This window comes from Rhineura floridana, chromosome 9 (genome assembly GCF_030035675.1).
Source record: "Rhineura floridana isolate rRhiFlo1 chromosome 9, rRhiFlo1.hap2, whole genome shotgun sequence".
Lineage (NCBI taxonomy): Eukaryota > Metazoa > Chordata > Lepidosauria > Squamata > Rhineuridae > Rhineura > Rhineura floridana.
Genome location: NC_084488.1, coordinates 30,903,888 through 30,921,528, shown reverse-complemented (window position 1 = coordinate 30,921,528; position 17,641 = coordinate 30,903,888). Strand labels below are relative to the sequence as shown.

Sequence of the window (17,641 nt, the reverse complement as noted above, 5' to 3'; positions counted from 1 at the left end):
CTTGTACCAACTTAATAGAGGGGGATTCCACGTGAATATTAAAATCTCCTAATACTAACAGTTTTTGGGATTCTAGCCATAATCCGGAGATTAGGTCAAATAGCTCTGATAAGGATTGATTTAAAATATTGGGGGGGCAGTAAATTAACAAAATAACAATAGGGTCTTGTGAATTAAGCTTAAGGCACAGGGATTCAAAGCTAGAGTACTGTTGATACGATAGTCTAGAAAAAGGAAGTGATTCATGATAAATAATTGCTACACCCCCTCCTCGATTAACAAGTCTGGGTTGATGGAAAGCTGCATAACCTGGGGGGCAGAGACTGTTAAGATTCACTCCCCCTGGTTCTTCCAGCCATGTTTCAGTTATACATGCAAAATCAGCCTGTTCATCTTTAATCAGATCATAAATGATTGCCGTTTTGTTATTCACTGATCTTGCATTAAAGAATAAAACTGAATGATCGGTGGATATTTGTTTTTCCGGGGCGGGTTGATCTATGCTTCGAGGAATACGGATAGGTGTTATAATGTCATAAGATGGATGAAAGCTCTTACGATGACTGCAACTAGTTAACTTGCTATATCTCCCTTTTCCTAATACTGTTAGTATGGGTTTGATCATTCTATTACTATCGGTTATGGAACACTGCTGCTCGGTAATTCAACATGGAAGGTGTTCTTGGGATGGTGCTAATCTAGTAGTTGGATGTGTGAGATGAGAATGTTCCAAACATGCCTTTTCCACAATCACGGGGGGTGGTTGTGGCATAATAGTATGTCATTTATCATTAGCATCTGGCTCCAAGTGAGCAGAGGGTTGCTTGTTCTGTACAAGAGTCTTTCCAGCAGCAGCATGTTGTAATTGAGGTGTTAAATAAGTAGTCTGAGTGTCTGAGCTTGAGGAAGTATGTTCATGGACAATGGTCAAAAGGTTAGGTTTAGCCAAGGATAGGGTTGACTGAATAAGATTCCGATTAAGAGCTGTGTACTCTGGGATTAAGGAATAAGGACTGGTTGTGTTGATGAAATGTCTATGAAGCCCTATGCCTAGATCACTAAAACGGTGTTTATTCTTTAGAAGTGTGGTTGCTACATCACTAGTTTTGAAAGTAAGAAGAACTGACATGCCACATCCTGTGTTTGACAGCATTTCAGCCTTTGTTAAATCACTGAACCTTACACCAGTTTAAGTTTAGAGTCTGCAAAAGATGTTGAATATGTCTCTTGATGTTGAAAAATTTGTGGTTGTCATGATGATATGTTGAATGGTGGTAAGGTACTTGCGATAGAATTAAAGTATTGGTACTAAGTTGTAATTTCCAATTTGTATGGACCTCTGACTTTTTACTAACAAAAGAACAAGCTGGTGGACAATCTAATGGCAAAGAAACCTCAGAATCGGAGGTTGGAGTCATAAAGACGGTCTGCTGGTCAGAAACCTGAGATGTCAGTACATCTGTGTTTTTTTCTTGAGTTGAACAGGTTCGATTTGAGTTTCCTCTGGTTGAATTTCCTCTGGCTCGTTCTATAGTAACTAATTCATCTAATAATTTGAAGAGTCGATGAAAGTTCATTTTTTTATATCTCGGTAGCTTCGTGTTTTTTATATTTTTTGGTTTAACTACCTTTTGCACATTCTTAGAATGTTTTTTCTTTACATTTTGCTTCCGGGGCAGTTGTTCCTTTAAGGTAGTCGAAGTAGCTCCGAAAGAAGATTTTGTAGCAGTAGTATCAGAGTCAGCCAGAGGGGGGTATTTCAGAAATTCCTTAGTTAAAGTTCATAATAGATTATTTGTCTCCGAAATAAAGTTCTTAATAGCCCCTATTTGATCTGAAAGTAAAGATAATTGTAGAAATAAAAAAGATTTCGGGGACAGTGGGAGGCATATCAGGAAAAGTTGGAGCAGTAAAAGAATTTGAGTCTTCAAGAGATGCTTCCATTGTCGTTTCAGCTGGGAGCGTCTCCTTTAAAGTAACATAGTTGGTAGATACTGATTCTGTTTTTCTGGGCAAGAGCGCCTCAGCTTGAGCCAATTCGGTCGCTAAGTTCAAAGCGGTTGGTGACGGGGAACTCTTCAGCTGGTGCAACACCTTAGAGCCCAGAGGCCAATCCAGGATCTCATGAGTGAGAGACTTTGGTTGGTATTTCGATCGCATTCGCTCAGGGTTGGTTGGAGATGATGGATCCTTTAAGCCTTTTAACTTTGGGGTGGTGTATTGTAAAGGTGAGGCATGTAGAGATTCTGATGTAGTAGGTTTTCGAGTGCAAAATTGGGTAATATTAAGTTGTTTTAAAGTCTTAGGACGTGGGTATTGTTTAGACGTCTGCTCAGTTAACTGTGAAGGTTTCTCTGTAAGTTCAATCTTATGTTCGTTTTCCTTTAAGTCTTCCTCGTCTTTACGCATTTTTCTCATAAGGACCATCTTTGAGTAGCTGAGTAATAAAATAGCTGAGCAATAAAACGTCGTAAACCCGTAAAAAGCACTAAACCCGTAAGAAGCACTAAAGCTTCACTGTCAGTTCGTGGCTTAGTGCACACACAGCACACGCAGCACACACAGCAGTTTCGTTAGTCCTGGTGGGGGGGGAACGGGAAAAGAGGTAAAGCGAGAGAAAGGCTCTCCTAGCCGTGATTGTTCTCCAATTTCAAACGTCAGGAAAATGATTCTCCAGTTCCGTTGATGACACCACTAAGTCAGTGTGAAATTACTCAGAGGAAAAATAAATAAAGAAATAGGATCCTCACCGGGCTCTTCTCAACTCTAGGCGATACAAACTCTGGGAGAGACAAAACACTCTCTCTACACCGCAGCCATACTTGGATCCATCTTCTATGACCTGGGAGACCAGGGTTCGAATCCCCACACAGCCATGAAGCTCACTGGATGACCTTGGGCCAGTCACTGCCTCTCAGCCTCAGAGGAAGACAATGGTAAAAACCCCTCTGAATACCGCTTGCCATGAAAACCCTATTCATAGGGTGGCCATAAGTCATGACACAACACCCCTCGGTGGATCGTCACCTTGTAGTTGAGAGTGGGCTTGCGTGTTCCAATGAACCCTGTGAGCGGTGCCGTCGAGTCATGTACTCCCAGCAGGGTCACCCATGGCGGTAAGGTCAAGGGAGAGGAACCAGACAAAGAAGGATCCAAGAAAGTCCTCAACGGCAGAACAGGCGGAGGATAATAATGTGTATGTTACAATGGCTGTGAAGGCGGATGAAGGCTGCAGCAGATAAAGGACTTCCAATCGTCATGGCACCCATGCCATTGGATCAAAGCCTTTTTCTGTCAAGATTGTGTGTTGATCGTGGTGCACCGATCTCCCCACATAAAACAAATTCACGCACAGGCGTCTTCCATAACAAAAGTCCCATGGCGATTGGCAAATGGTGACGGGGCAGGACTGTGAAATCCAGAAGCTCCTAGTCATGGTCTGGTACATCGGCGGTGGATACAGATTCAGACGGATCCATTGTTAAAGACTATATTTTGGAAGACAATCTTACTCGGTCACGAGTGATTGCCAAGAAAGAAGAATGACACAACAAAATGACATGTTAATTAGATCCCAATCTATTTAGAGCACTGGAGTTTTTTTAAAACCCCAATCAAAATTTTCAGGAAAAATAGACATCACTGGTTTTATTGAAGTAATCAAATTTTTCAGGGCAAATTTGATAAAGAATGGAGCAGAAGATAGCCTGGAATCTGGATTTGTTTTTTTCTTAAACCTGTGGGCATTCAGACTATTATTTAGCTTCATCTCCATTTTTTTCACCAATATTTCAGCATCTAGTCCATCTTCCAGGAAATTAGTTTATAATTAGAAAATATCTAGCAAAGGTACTGTGATCTCCCAAGAGTAGGGTTTGATGGGCCAATTATCTGAAAGTCAAATGTCAAACATCTTGAAATCTATGGAATGCAGCAAAAGTCTGTAGTAAATTACTAGTACATTCATGCTTTTTTAGAATTATGTTGTTACAGGCAGTTGTGCAATTTGTGTTGATGTAAGATTTTCTACCATAAAAGGATATGGTTGAAGAAGGTGTTTTTAAAAGTACAGTCATTGCTTCCAGACTAGAGTGATGTTCTATCAAGCTGCATCTAAAATCCACCAAGAACACAGACTTTTGATAAACACCAGGTGCAAGCAAGGGTTGTAAGGAAGCTAAAAAAAAAAAAAGTTTTATTTTTAATTTTCAAGACACTTCGAAATTGCCATGAAAGGCGTTGGCCCTTCTTTCTCATAAAGAATAAAGTAAATGCCACTGCTTTCAAACACTTTCCATTGCATCTTGGTTTAATGTTGACTCCTGTGGGTAGATTTCAAACAGCTGGGATCATTTTTATGAGCCAATAAATTTCACAGAAAACATAATTAATAAACTTATACTATGAGCTTTAATTTTCATGCTAAATTAATAAAAGAGCTATTATTCCTAATGAAGTAATGTGAGTAGCGAACAAGCAAGAAATCATCACTATTGGATAGAACTTTATAGCTCAGTTGCAGCTTAGATCTATTAATAGTTTTAATTTGTTTGCATTTGGCTTTTGTTTTGTTGACTTCCAAAGCTTTACAACAGGTAATAGGAGTTATTGTATCTAGCAGTTGCATAAAAAAATATTTTTGGTCATCAAGATAGTCTGGGAAAATATACAAATAAGAGATGTCCAGTTCTAGAAGTTTATAACTAACTTGAAACAGGAACTTTCTTAATTACCTCACACCACCACCACCCTTTCCCCTCTCATTTCTAAAGACTATTGTCTTCTTTATTGTTGATGTTTTTAGTATGCATGATGTTTGGTTTACTGGTTTTTTTGTTGCATTTATATCCCGCCCTTCCTCCCAGTAGGAGCCCAGGGATGCAAACAAAAGCATTAAAAACATTCTAAAACATCATAAAAACAGACTTTAAAATATATTAAAACAAAATATCTTAAAAAAAAATCTTTTAAAATGTCTTTTTTAAAAAGCTTTAAAAATGCATTAAAAAGCAATTCCAACACAAATGCAGACTGGGATAAGGTCTCTACTTAAAAGGCTTGTTGAAAGAGGAAGATCTTCAGAAGGTGCCAAAATGATAACAGAGATGGTGCCTGTCTAATATTTAAGGGGAGGGAATTCCAAAGGATAGATGCCAATGCACTAAAGGTCCACTTCCTATGTTGTATGGACCGCACCTCCTGATAAGAATGTATGTGCAGGAGGCCCTCACCTGCAGAGTGCAATGATTGACTGGGTATATAAGGGGTAAGACAGTCTTTCAGGTATCCTGGTCCCAAGTTGTATAGGGCTTTGCACACCAAAACCAGCACCGTGAACTTAGCCCGGTAGCTCATAGGTAGCCAGTGCAATTTATTCAGCAGCGGGGGGACATGCTGGAGATACCCAGCTGCAAAGAGCAATCACGCCGCCACATTTTGCACCAGCTTACATTAATCCAGCCTGGAGTTTACCAGTGCGTGGACAAAAGTGGTCAGGCTATCCCGGTCCAGAAACAGCCACAGCTGTCTTACCAGCCAAAGCTGGTAAAAGGCACTCCTAGCCACTGAAGTCACCTGGGCCTCTAGCAACAATGTTTTGTGAGTTAATGTTCCGACTCATAGGGAAGCTCGGAGGATGATAACAAGAACTAGGGCCTTCTCAGTGGTGGCCCCCGAACTGTGGAATAGTCTTCCCGATGAGGTGCGCTTGGCGCCGACGTTGTTATCTTTTCGGCACCAAGTTAAAACCTTCCTCTTTTCTCAGGCATTTTAGTCTATTTTAGTCTTTTAAATATGTTTAACTGATTTTAGATTTGTGGATGCCTACATACATGTTCCCTGCACCGAATTATTGGATTTTATTGTGTATATTTATATTCCTCTGTTGTACACCACCCAGAGAGCTATGCTAGTCGGGCGGTATAGAAATTCAACAAATAAATAAATAAATAAATAAATATGTGTGGTAATACGTTGCATGTTAGAGACCATGCAGACTGTTAGAGGCTATGTAGGCTGTTTATGCTGATACACAGCCTCTTTGTAGAGTATGTTTCTTGAAAAGTGGGTTATAAATCCTTTCAATAATAAATACATTACATAGGTCTTAAATACCTGGATGGGTAACTGATGGGAGAGGAAGGAAAAACAGGGTGAGCTGATTATTGTGATGTTTTTTATAAATTTGATACCAGAGTCTCTGTCATTCAGGAGTGGGGAACTTCAGATCCAAGGGCTGTGCATGGCTGAATCTGTTGTTCCACCCAGTGTTTGCATCTGGACCCTGTCCACTACTGGCATACAGGCCCCCATAAGGTTTGCCTAGGAACGGATGCAGCATTTGGGCTGAAAAAGGAAGGAAGACAGGGCAGCAAGCAATGCAGACAGATGATGGTACACGCATTTTATTTAAATACAATGTAAATAGTAAAAAAAGTTATACAATACTTAGGCATAAAAGGTGCTTCATAATACAATAGCCAAGTAAAAATCAGTGAAGCAAATAAAACTTAACTATACACAGATAAAACCAATCCTGACATGAAGTTCTTGCAATACTTCTCTAAGACATTTTGGCTTTGTGCTTGGAGTAGCCCAGGAAAGACAGGTCATCAGGTGTGGAAAAGATAATGCCAACATCTCTGTGTTTGTGCTCGAAAGGAAAAAATGGAAGGAGTCTGAGGTACAAGGGTTGGGTAACAGCTGAAGAGAATGGGCAGAGCTGTTGAAGGAGGTAGAAGTCATTTGGGTAGCTGAGGATGGCAGAGTTGTAGGGGCAGAAGAATAAAATCCACACACTTAAATTTGACCAGGGAATGCACACCCATTTCATATTAGCTACTTGAATTAAATCTGGTCTCCTCACAAGGAGCAGAGCTTGGAAAAGTTATTTTTTTGAACTACAACTCCCATCAGCCCAATCCAGTGGCCATCAGTGGGGCTGATGGGAGTTGTAGTTTAAAAAAGTAACTTTTCCAAGCTCTGAGAAGGAGCACAGTTGAACCACAGAGGAGGAAGTCACAACCATCTGTCTTCCACTGGAGAAGCAATCACTGTGACATGACCTAGAAATTCCAGGGACTTGAGGGAATAAAGAGCAAAACCTAAAAGACTCCTGAGGGGCTCATGTTGTTGACAGGCCTTGATAACATAGTAAGGATGGTGCTATTATTCTGGAACGTCCTAATGACTTTCACAGTTGAATCCCAAGTAACCTTGACATTTTATCCAAATAGTATTAAACTGTAACTGCAGCAGCTTTCTGGAATACTGTGAATAAGGTGACTATAGGTAAGGATTAGACTTGTATACTCCTAACTCAGGGGTAGCCAACATGCTCCTCCCCCAGTGTTGTGGGCAACCTCTCCCATCATCCCTGACCAATGGCCATACTTGGTGGGGCTGGTGGGAATAGTAGCCTACAACTTCGGGGAGGGCACCACATTAGCTATCCTTCTTCTAACCACTTGTCCATCAACACCTTAGCAACTGGAATCAAAGTGATATAGCACTGGTGTTTGCCCCTCCATATTTTTTGACAACTTACAAAATTAAATGAATTGGAAATGTCTCTGTAGAGGAGCAGCCTGTTTTACTGGCTTATTGAAGAATGATGCTGTATGACCTCCTTCTGCCAGTCTTATACCCAGCCTATTTTAAACAACCGCTTTCCTTTCCTACTTCTTCTGTGTCCTCCTGAGTCCTGACTGCTTACCACATTTCAGAGTGTGTTATCAGCTGCTAATTCAGTGTGGTAGTTGTAGCTTCCATTTATGAATTAATTCTAACAATCATGTATCAGATACTGATTTAACTGACAACCAGATTTTCTTCAGCATTCAGGCAGACATAAAAGAGTCCAGTCTGCACTGGGGGTGCATGGGAGGGAGGGCAGTGGTACTGCAGCTTCTTGCTTGCTGGGGAGTCACAGCATGCATGCCCCCCACTGTAATTATTCCACCACTTCTGCTTCTTTATTCTGGGATTTTTCAGATTAATTTTATGAAGACTTTTTTAACTTAATTGTGTTTTTTAAATTATTATGATTATTACATTTTATTTATTTATTTATTATTTGATTTATATCCCACCCTTCCTCCCAGCAGGAGCCCAGGGCAGCAACAAAAGCACTAAAAACACTTTAAAACATCATAAAAACAGACATTAAAATACATTAAAACAAAACAACTGTAAAAACATTTTTTTAAAAAAGCTTTGAGGACTTTTTTTTTAAAAAAAGGTTAAAAAATGTATTGTTTTAAAAAAAGGTTTAAAAGCATATTAAAAAGCAATTCTAACACAGACGCAGACATTTATATTCTACCTTTCCTCCAAGGAGTTCAAGGTGGCGTACAAACATTATTCTCCCCGTCCCCATTTTATCATCACAACAACCCTGTGAGATAGGTTAGGCTGAGAGACAGTGACTGGTCCAAGGTCACCCAGTGAGCTTCATGGCCTAGCAGGGATTTGGACCCTGGTATCCCAGCCTGACTCTCTAACCATTACACTGCACTGGTGTTGTCTTCTTTGCACTCTCAATTTCCATGTAAACCAGCTGTGTACTGTTTTTATTATTAGCAGTGGGAATGGCTTAAATCCTGTAAAAAGGGTTTGGCACTCTTTTCTCCCACCCCACCTTTAACTTTTAAGCTTAGATGGGTGGGGGTGGGGCTGAATTTGGTGAATGGGAATTTTGATCCTCCATTTTACTCTCAACATCTGGATGGTCATTATAACATCTTTTTTGGGAGCTACTTTTCAATACGCATCTGTGCAGATGAAATTAAGCTTCCCCCTCCCCCAACATCTTGGCATAATTTATTCTCCTTTCATTTGGCATTGGGGAGGAGGGAACAAATGTAAAAAGCATTCAGATTTCACCTCCCCTACAACCAACAGATGTCCCTCAGGCTGGGAATGGGTAGAACACCAATTGTGATCGACTGGTTGATCCTATGGCCACTTGAAGTGATTCCCAGTTATTCTACTTGATCCCCCTCCCCTTCCCTCCTGCAAGCAAGGATTGGCAGCAGCAGCAGAAATGGGTAATTCCTGTAATAAATCTGCACATGGGACTCTCTCCTTCCCTTGGTTCAGAATTAATCAAAAAACAATTCAACATTAAAGCCTCAACATTTTTGCAAGTGATTTGCACCGTTTCTTGTATTTGCAAGACTGCTAATCTATTTTCCTTCAGATTCACAGACAGGAACATGCTGGGTGAGGAGGGACTGGCTACTTTCCTTAGGATAAACCAAACCTCTCTGTTCATTTCCCTATTTGCTTTCTTCCCTTTCAGCCTCCTGGGCTTAGTAACATTTAGAGATGCTAAAATCCTCCATCTGTCTGTCACTTGGGCCTCTCTGTCTCTCAGTCCACTGATCTCATGGAAAGGATTAGACAGATCTGAGTACTGCACCATCCTTGGATATAATTTTTTTCCCCAAGGTTGTTGCAAACTTCAAGAAGGAAGGAGTTCCTTCACCACACCAGCTTCCTCTACCCTGCCCCCCAAGCTTGGAAATACTCAAGGATTTAATATGTATTCAATAGTTACTTTCAGAGGAAGTAACTATTACAAACTCAGAAGAAGGCAATGGTAAACCACCTCTGAATATCTCTTACCACAAAAACCCTATGAACAGAGTATCCAAAATGCAACACGAGATACTGCTGTAACATGAGACCCCCAGGTAAGAAGGCACTCACCAAGCTACTGGGGAAGAACAACAAGTACAAGTAGCGCTGTGACTAATGACGCAGCTGGGTCAAAGTCGAAACGAAGCTCAGAGACTGATGCGCACAGATGCAAAAGGAGAGTCTGGAGTTGTACGACACACACAATAGGAACATGGAATGTGAGAAGCATTAAATTAGTTCAAAGAGCAGCAGCAAGAATGATCACTAGAACCAGTCCGTGGGTCCACACCACGCCCCTTCTTTATCATCTACATTGGCTCCCCATCGAATTCCGACACCATTTCAAGATTCTGGTTCTAACATTTAAAGCCCGACACGGATTAGCACCGATATATCTGACTAATCGTCTTTCTGAATTCCAGTCTTCCCATCCTATCAGATCGACCACCGAATCTACTCTGATTGTTCCATCAACATTTACCATCCGACACACGGCTATCAGAAATAAGACTTTCTCGGTTGCCGCTCCCTCCTTATGGAACCAGCTTCTGCCCGAGATACGACTTTCCACTTCTATCATCGATTTCCAGCACCGGATAAAAACATTTTTATTTTACCAAGCTTTTAACGTCTGATTGAAAATGTTGTAGAAAATTGTTTTTGTAGATATACTTTCATATTTTTTAATTGTGTTATTTAGTATTTTGTATTGGACTATGCCTTATTGTTCTCCGCTCTGAATTCTAAATTTTTTGAACTAGAGCGGAATATAAATCCATTAAATAAATAAATAAATAAATAAAGCATGAACCAGGGAAAGTTAGAAATTGTCAAGCAAGAAATGGAATGTATCAACATTACAATACTTGGCGTGAGTGAATTAAAATGGACGGGAATGGGACATTTTCAATCAGGCAAATACAAAATATTCTATGCAGGAAATGAGAAATTAAGAAGAAATGGGGTTGCTTTAATAGTGAGAAGTGATGTAGCAAAAGCAATTAGGAGCTACAAAAGTCTGAGTGAGTGATATCAATGAGATTAACCTATCAACATAACCATCGTCCAAGTCTATGCTCCAATGCAGAAGAAGAGGAATTGGAGAGATTTTACACAGAAGTACAGGAAGAAATTAATCTCACCCCAAAACAAGATGTGCTGATAATCATGGGGGACTGGAATGGAAAAGTAGGGAACAGAGGAGAATTAGGAATTGTGGGGAAATGGGGCTTAAGAGACAGAAATGAAGCAGGAGAAAGACTTATTGAATTCTGTGAAGCCAATTTGTTTCTTGCAAACACATTTTTTGAGCAACCGAAAAGACGACTGTACATGTGGACATCACCAAATGGTCAATATAGGAATCAAATTGATTATATAATAGGCAACAGAAGATGGAGAAGTTCCATACTTTCTGCAAAAACAAGACCAGGAGCAGACTGCGGTACAGATCATGAACTGGTCGTATCGAAAATCAGAGTAAAGCTAAAGAAGAAGAACAAAGCAATCATAATGCCAAAATACAATTTAAATAACATCTCAGAAGAATATAAAGATAAAGTAAGGAACAGGTTTGAGGCTTTCAACTTAGCTGACAGAGAACCAGAAGAACTATGGAGTGAAGTCATAGACATTATCAGGGAAGATTGCAAAAAGACAATACCTCTAGTTAAAAAGAGAGAAAGACCTTAATGGTTAAAGAGAGGAGAGCAAAAGCAAGAGGAGATAGAAACACAGTCGGAACCCTAAATGCAACAGTACAGCGACTAGTATGTAGTGGCAAAGAGAATTATTACAATAGTTATTGTATAGAAATAGAAGAGGACAACAAAAAGGAAAGAACAAGAGCCCTATTCCAAAAGATTAGAGAAATGAAAGGGAATTTAAACCAAGAGTAGGGATGTTGAATAATCAACAGGGGAACACGCTGACTGACCGAAATAAAAGGAAGATGGAAGCAATACACTGAAGAACTCTATAAAAGAGATGCCAGGATGACAGATTCATTCATGGAGGAACCATATGATGAAGGACCAGAAATTTTAGAATGTGAGGTGAAAGCTGCTCTTAAAATACTTGGAAGAAACAAATCACCAGGAACAGACGGTGTACTAATAGAGCTGCTAAAAGCTACTGAGACTGAATCTATCCAAATTTTGACAAAAAATTGTCAACAAATATGGAAAACTAAACAATGGCCCACAGACTGGAAGCATTCAATATACACCCCAATTCCAAAGAAAGGGGACCTCAGGGAATGCAGTAATTATCAAACTATTGCCTTAATATCCCATGCAAGTAAAGTAATGCTCAAGATTCTACAACAAAGGCTCTTACCATATACGGAGCTAGAAATGCCAGATGTCCAAGCTGGATTTAGAAAGGGAAGAGGCACCAGAGATCATATTGCAAACTTACGTTGGATAGTGAACGGACCAAGGAATTTCAGAAGAAAATCACCCTGTGCTTTATAGACTACAGCAAAGCCTTTGTCTGTGTAGATCATGAAAAACTATGGAATGCTTTAAAAGAAATGGGGGTCCACAGCATCTGATTGTCCTGATGCGCAACCTATACTCTGCACAAGAGACTACTGTAAGGACAGAATATGGAGAAACCGATTGGTTTCCCAATCGGAAAGGGTGTGAGATGGGTGTATTTTATCACCCTATTTATTTAATCTATATGCAGAACATATCATACGGAAAGCGGGATTGGACCAAGATGAAGGAGGTGTGAAAATTGGAGGAAGAAATATCAATAATTTAAGATATGCAGACAATACCATACTACTAGCAGAAACCAGTAATGATTTAAAATGAATGCTGATGAAAGTTAAAGAGGAAAGCACAAAAGCAGGACTACGGCTGAACATCAAAAAGACTAAAGTAATGACAACAAAAGATTTATGTAACTTTACAATTGACAATGAGGACATTGAATGTGTCAAGGATTATCAGTACCTTGGCACAGTCATTAACCAAAATGGAGACAATAGTCAAGAAATCAGAAGAAGGCTAGGACTGGGGAGGGCAGCTATGAGAGAACTAGAAAAGGTCCTCAAATGCAAAGATGTATCACTGAACACTAAAGTCAGGATCATTCAGACCATGGTATTTCCGATCTCTATGTATGGATGTGAAAGTTGGACAGTGAAAAAAGTGGATAAGAGAAAAATCAACTCCTTTGAAATGCTGTGTTGGAGGAGAGCTTTACGCATACCATGGACTGTGAAAAAGACAAATAATTGGGTGTTAGAACAAATTAAACCAGAACTATCACTAGAAGCCAAAATGATGAAACTGAGGTTATCATACTTTGTACACATCATGAGAAGACATGATTCACTAAAAAAAGACAATAATACTGGAAAAAACAGAAGGGAGTAGAAAAAGAAGAAGACCAAATAAGAGATGGATTGATTCCAGAAAGGAAGCCACAGACCTGAACTTACAAGATGTGAACAGGGTGGTTCATGACAGATGCTTTTGGAGGTCACTGATTCATAGGGTCGCCATAAGTCGTAATTGACTTGAAGCCACATAACAACAACAATAGTTACTTTCAGGTAGTGTGATATAGAGGTGTATAGGTGCCCATGTGTTTACCTTTAAGGAAAAAAAGGATAAATACACACCACATTCTATATGCAAATGACTGTCTGCCCAGGTGTACATTTCTTTGCCTGAGTAAAAAGAAAAACCCAAATGTGTGACCTTTCAAACACCACCTGTTTTTCACACAATTAAATCCAATTATAGTGATGTGACACAAAGTTGCATGGTAAAGAAAGGTCACATGACTAAAGAACCTCCCATTTTTTATTGCACTTGCCCTCATGTACAGTGGCATGGTAATGTGCTATACATGAGGGAGATATAGCATTGTATTCTGTTCATGCAGTGTGACCTCTGGGTGGCAATTAGGTTTGGGAGAAGTAACAAGTACAATGGTGCCGCACAAAGAAAGGGGATTCAACATTGATTACACCTAGGAATGAAAAAGACCAAAAAAATGGAACAGCGTGAAGATTTATGGAAGAGTGCCTCAGGTATGTGATAGGTATGTGTGTGGGTGTGGAGAGGCACTGTTGCTTGAACCACCAAACTGTGAGTCTCTTCATCCTTAAAAGAGAAAGCGAGAGAGCAAGAAAGAAAATGTGAATTATGGGTTTGTATTTGTTTTGGTTTGGTTGGCCTAGTAAAGATCTTGTCTTACTATGGATTTTGGAATTTTTCTTATGGTCCAACACAGCCACCTTTCCTTTTGCTTTTTTCCTTTCTGTATTGCACTGGCCAAACTTTGCTGGGAGGTACAACTAGAAAAAGGGGGTTGGGCTAAAAATTTCTATGATCTGGGTATCCAGTATCTTTTGACCCCTCCTCTGCTTGCCAGTCTCAATCCAAAGGCTCTGTCTAACCAAATTTACGATAGTGACGCACAACATGACATCACAAGGATCGCCACTTCCCATTTTTCCAAATGGTTTATCTACATCAAACCAATTCATACATGGCCGCCCTATTTAGATGTCCTAACATGCGCGCCCCTCAGAAGAGCCTATACTGAATTACGTTTCCAGGTGATGCCCTCAAATTATTTGTATGGCCGATACTTAGGTATCCCACATGCTGAAAGGTTATGCATAGCAGGATGCAGAGTGCCAGAAGATCTAATCCATTACATGCTCGATTGTCCTCTATATTCTTCCCCACGAACAAATTTTTTAGCACCGCTGATTCCAATGAATAATAACGACAATAAGTCCCAGATTTTGATTTTTTTATTATCTGCTATTCAGCCACATATGATAATTTCTATTGCTAACTTTGCTCTAGCAGCAAAGAAACTGAGAGCTTCTTATTCTGGGAATAGTTGTTAAAATCAATTTATTTGAAATTTTAATTTAAATTCAATTTAGGATGATTATTTTATATTGTATGAATGTATATAGTATTCTTGTTGTAACAGCCTATGGCTATAAACAATTTATTAATAAACTGATATGGACAACAACAACAAAAGTATTGCAGGTGTGATGGAGGTGTAACAAACAAATGCAGTAGCCTTGCTTCCTAGACTCTGATGTGTGTGCCAGCCACCCAACGCAGCTAACTCATAATCAGTATTGACCTAAAGGCAACCTGAGGGTGGGGCAAGTCTGCTTATTTATGGAGTCCCTTCACACATTCTTACTGAACATCTAAAGAGGGTTAGTGGTTTTGCCAAAATGACATCTGATGGGAGTTGGTGATTTGACAAAAGAGCCTTGGGGCTATACTAGATGTGGCTTTAATTGTGCCAAAGCAATTAACTTGCACATTTTGTTTTGTAAATAGCAGCTGTGGAGAAACCTGAACAGTCTCAGGACTCTGGGGGTGGGGAGGGAAAATGTTATATACATATCAAGGGAAGCCTCTATTGGCACCAACAGGACCTTCCCTTGAAATGCAAATACAATAATACCTTCAGAGTGGTGATTTTTTGGTCAGGACTGTGGCAAGGAGAAACGGAGACAACTTCCCATCCCCATGGTTCTGAAGTTGCATGGGCTTCCCCACAGTTGTGCTGCTCATATTTAAAAATCGCATCTAATCATCTGATTAACATATTAAAAATGCATCTTATCATCTAATTAACAGGTTGGCCCTTATGCAGAAGCAAGTCCCACTATGTTCAGTGGAGTTTACTCCTTGGTAAGTCTGCAGCCTGGGTGTTCCTTTAACGGTGGTGGATGTTTACTGAATGGGCAGTTCGCCTGCAGCGTTTGGGCCTGAGATGAGTATATGAGGATCTGTCTCTAGGAGTTGGAAGCCAGGGTCTGCGTGCGCGTAGGACTGCACAAATAGTTCTCTGGGATTTGTTGTCTGCTTATTTAGGAGTGCATTTACCTTCATTATACTTTGTTTGCATATCTATAAATAAACTAAAGATTACCAAGAGGATGTTAAGTCTCCAAGATGTCTTGCCTGGTGCTCACAGGGTCCCCTCCCCCATCTGAAATTAGGTTTCAAAGAAGCATCCTATTGTGGCCCAAGATAATAGGTTGTGGTGCATGTGTGGTGCTCACAACAGTTTCTCTAGTTTGCAAATGTGCTTACAGCCCCAAAAATGTCAGTGACCCATGCCCTAGAGTTTCTGCCATCTTGGAGAAGTGAGGAGAAGTAACCGCATTCTTCCTGTTTTTGCTTTGGAGTTTGGCCTTCAGGGCATTCCACAGAAAAAGGGCCCACTGCCTCAGAGGCGTCTGTTCCTCTGACAGAAACCAATGTTTAAGGCCTGGAATAAGTCAGCCCCCACATTTACTCATGTTTTTTAATTAGCCTGGCAAACTGTGAGCTATTTTTATAATTTTACCAAGTCATTCATTAGGGTGACTCACTCAGTTATAACTTGCTGAATGCAAAACGTGAGACACTCAAACGGCATGGGATTTCACAGAAAAGAAAAAGAAAAAAGAAGAAACAGGAAACAATTATTTATACGAGCTTTTGATCTTTCTAGAGTCACACAGGCAGCACCATCCAATAGGCAAAGCCTTAGGACTTTGTAGCAGGAATTCATGAGTAATAGACCTGTTTTTTCAGTCATTCTCTGTGTAGCCTTGGGCGAATCATCCCTTTTGTGTCTTGCGTCTCCAGTCCATTAGCTTGTGTAGTCATATGTACCTATACAATGTGAGTCAAATACTGTTGCCACCTGTTTCCCTAAGTCATGACAGGCTTTGTAAGAAAAAATGATCAACCCCTTGCAATGCTAGTTTCAGGCATTGCTTTCTATGCTCCCAAAACGCTGGACAGAGAGGGCACAGAAAATGTACAGGTGGTGGTGCTAACATTCCAGATCAGGTCCAAAAATCTCAGTTGAGAGCTGGTGTTATGGACTGAACAAGAAATCTATAGTTCAGTTTGTCATCTATGCCATGAGCTTACTGATGATGATGATGATGTACTGCCTTCAAGTCGATCCTGACTTATGGCGACCCTATGAATAGGGTTTTCATGGTAAATGGTATTCAGATGGGGTTTACCATTGCCTTCCTCTGAGGCTGAGAGGCAGTGACTGGCCCAAGGTCACCCAGTGAGCTTGATGGCTGTGTGGGGATTCAAACCCTGGTCTCCCAGGTCACAATCCAACACACTGTCTCTCTATGAGCTTACTATGGAGTGCCTTCTCCAGAGAGGCCCACCTGGCACTTGCTTTAATGTCTCTTTGACACCGAGGCAAAGGCTTTTTTTTTATTTTCCTAGGCTTTTAAAACCATGTTGTAGTTTTTAATGTTGTCTTGGCTCTGTGACTGTTATTCTCTGCTATCATTGATCTTATATAGTAGTAGATTTTTTCTTTTTAATCCTGTGTCTTGTACATTTATAACTTGTTACCTTAATATTGTGAGTCACCCAGAGAACTCTTTCATGCAGAGCAGTCTATAAAGAATACAAATAAATAAATTACTAGGTAGCCTTAGGCAAACTGCATTCTGAGCCTTCCACTGTCATAATTCTGGGTCCATAAGCAGCAGAGTGCTAGGTGGATGGGAAGAGCCTAGCTCTCCCCCAGACTCCTTTGGGAGGAAGGGCAGGATATGAGTTTAATAGATAATGTTTACTGGGAACTAGATTCTTGATGGGAGACCAGGCATACGACGCCAAGCTGACTGTTTATTTATTTATTATTATTTTATTATTTCAATTTATATACCGCCCTTAGCAGAATAGCTCTCAGGGCGGTGAACAAACAAGATAAAATACAATATATCATAATAAAAATCATAAAAACATATACAAACAAACAACAACAAAAACTACAAAAACACTGTTGCTTTGGCAAAGACCAAGCCGGATTCAGAAGCTCTTATAGCTCTGCTAGATCAGTGGAAACCAAATGGCTGCTGGGAGGGGATGCCAAGGTTCACCCTGGAAAGTTATCTGAGAAGCTCACCACAAAGGTCAGCAGTATACACATAGTTCTGGAGCATCCCAATCCAATTCCCATCATG

General features: G+C 40.2%; 1 protein-coding gene across 14 annotated transcripts in view; it reads left to right on the top strand.

The window, feature by feature from the left end:
- The window catches only part of LNX1 (ligand of numb-protein X 1), a 197,879-nt gene that overhangs the window by 11,006 nt on the left and 169,232 nt on the right, over positions 1–17,641 (top strand). For all 14 annotated transcript variants that reach the window (XM_061583228.1, XM_061583239.1, XM_061583240.1 and 11 more), the window contains exon 2: positions 15,285–15,338. The gene's annotated coding sequence lies outside the window, so the exon portion shown is untranslated. The remainder of the gene's footprint in view (positions 1–15,284; positions 15,339–17,641) is intronic.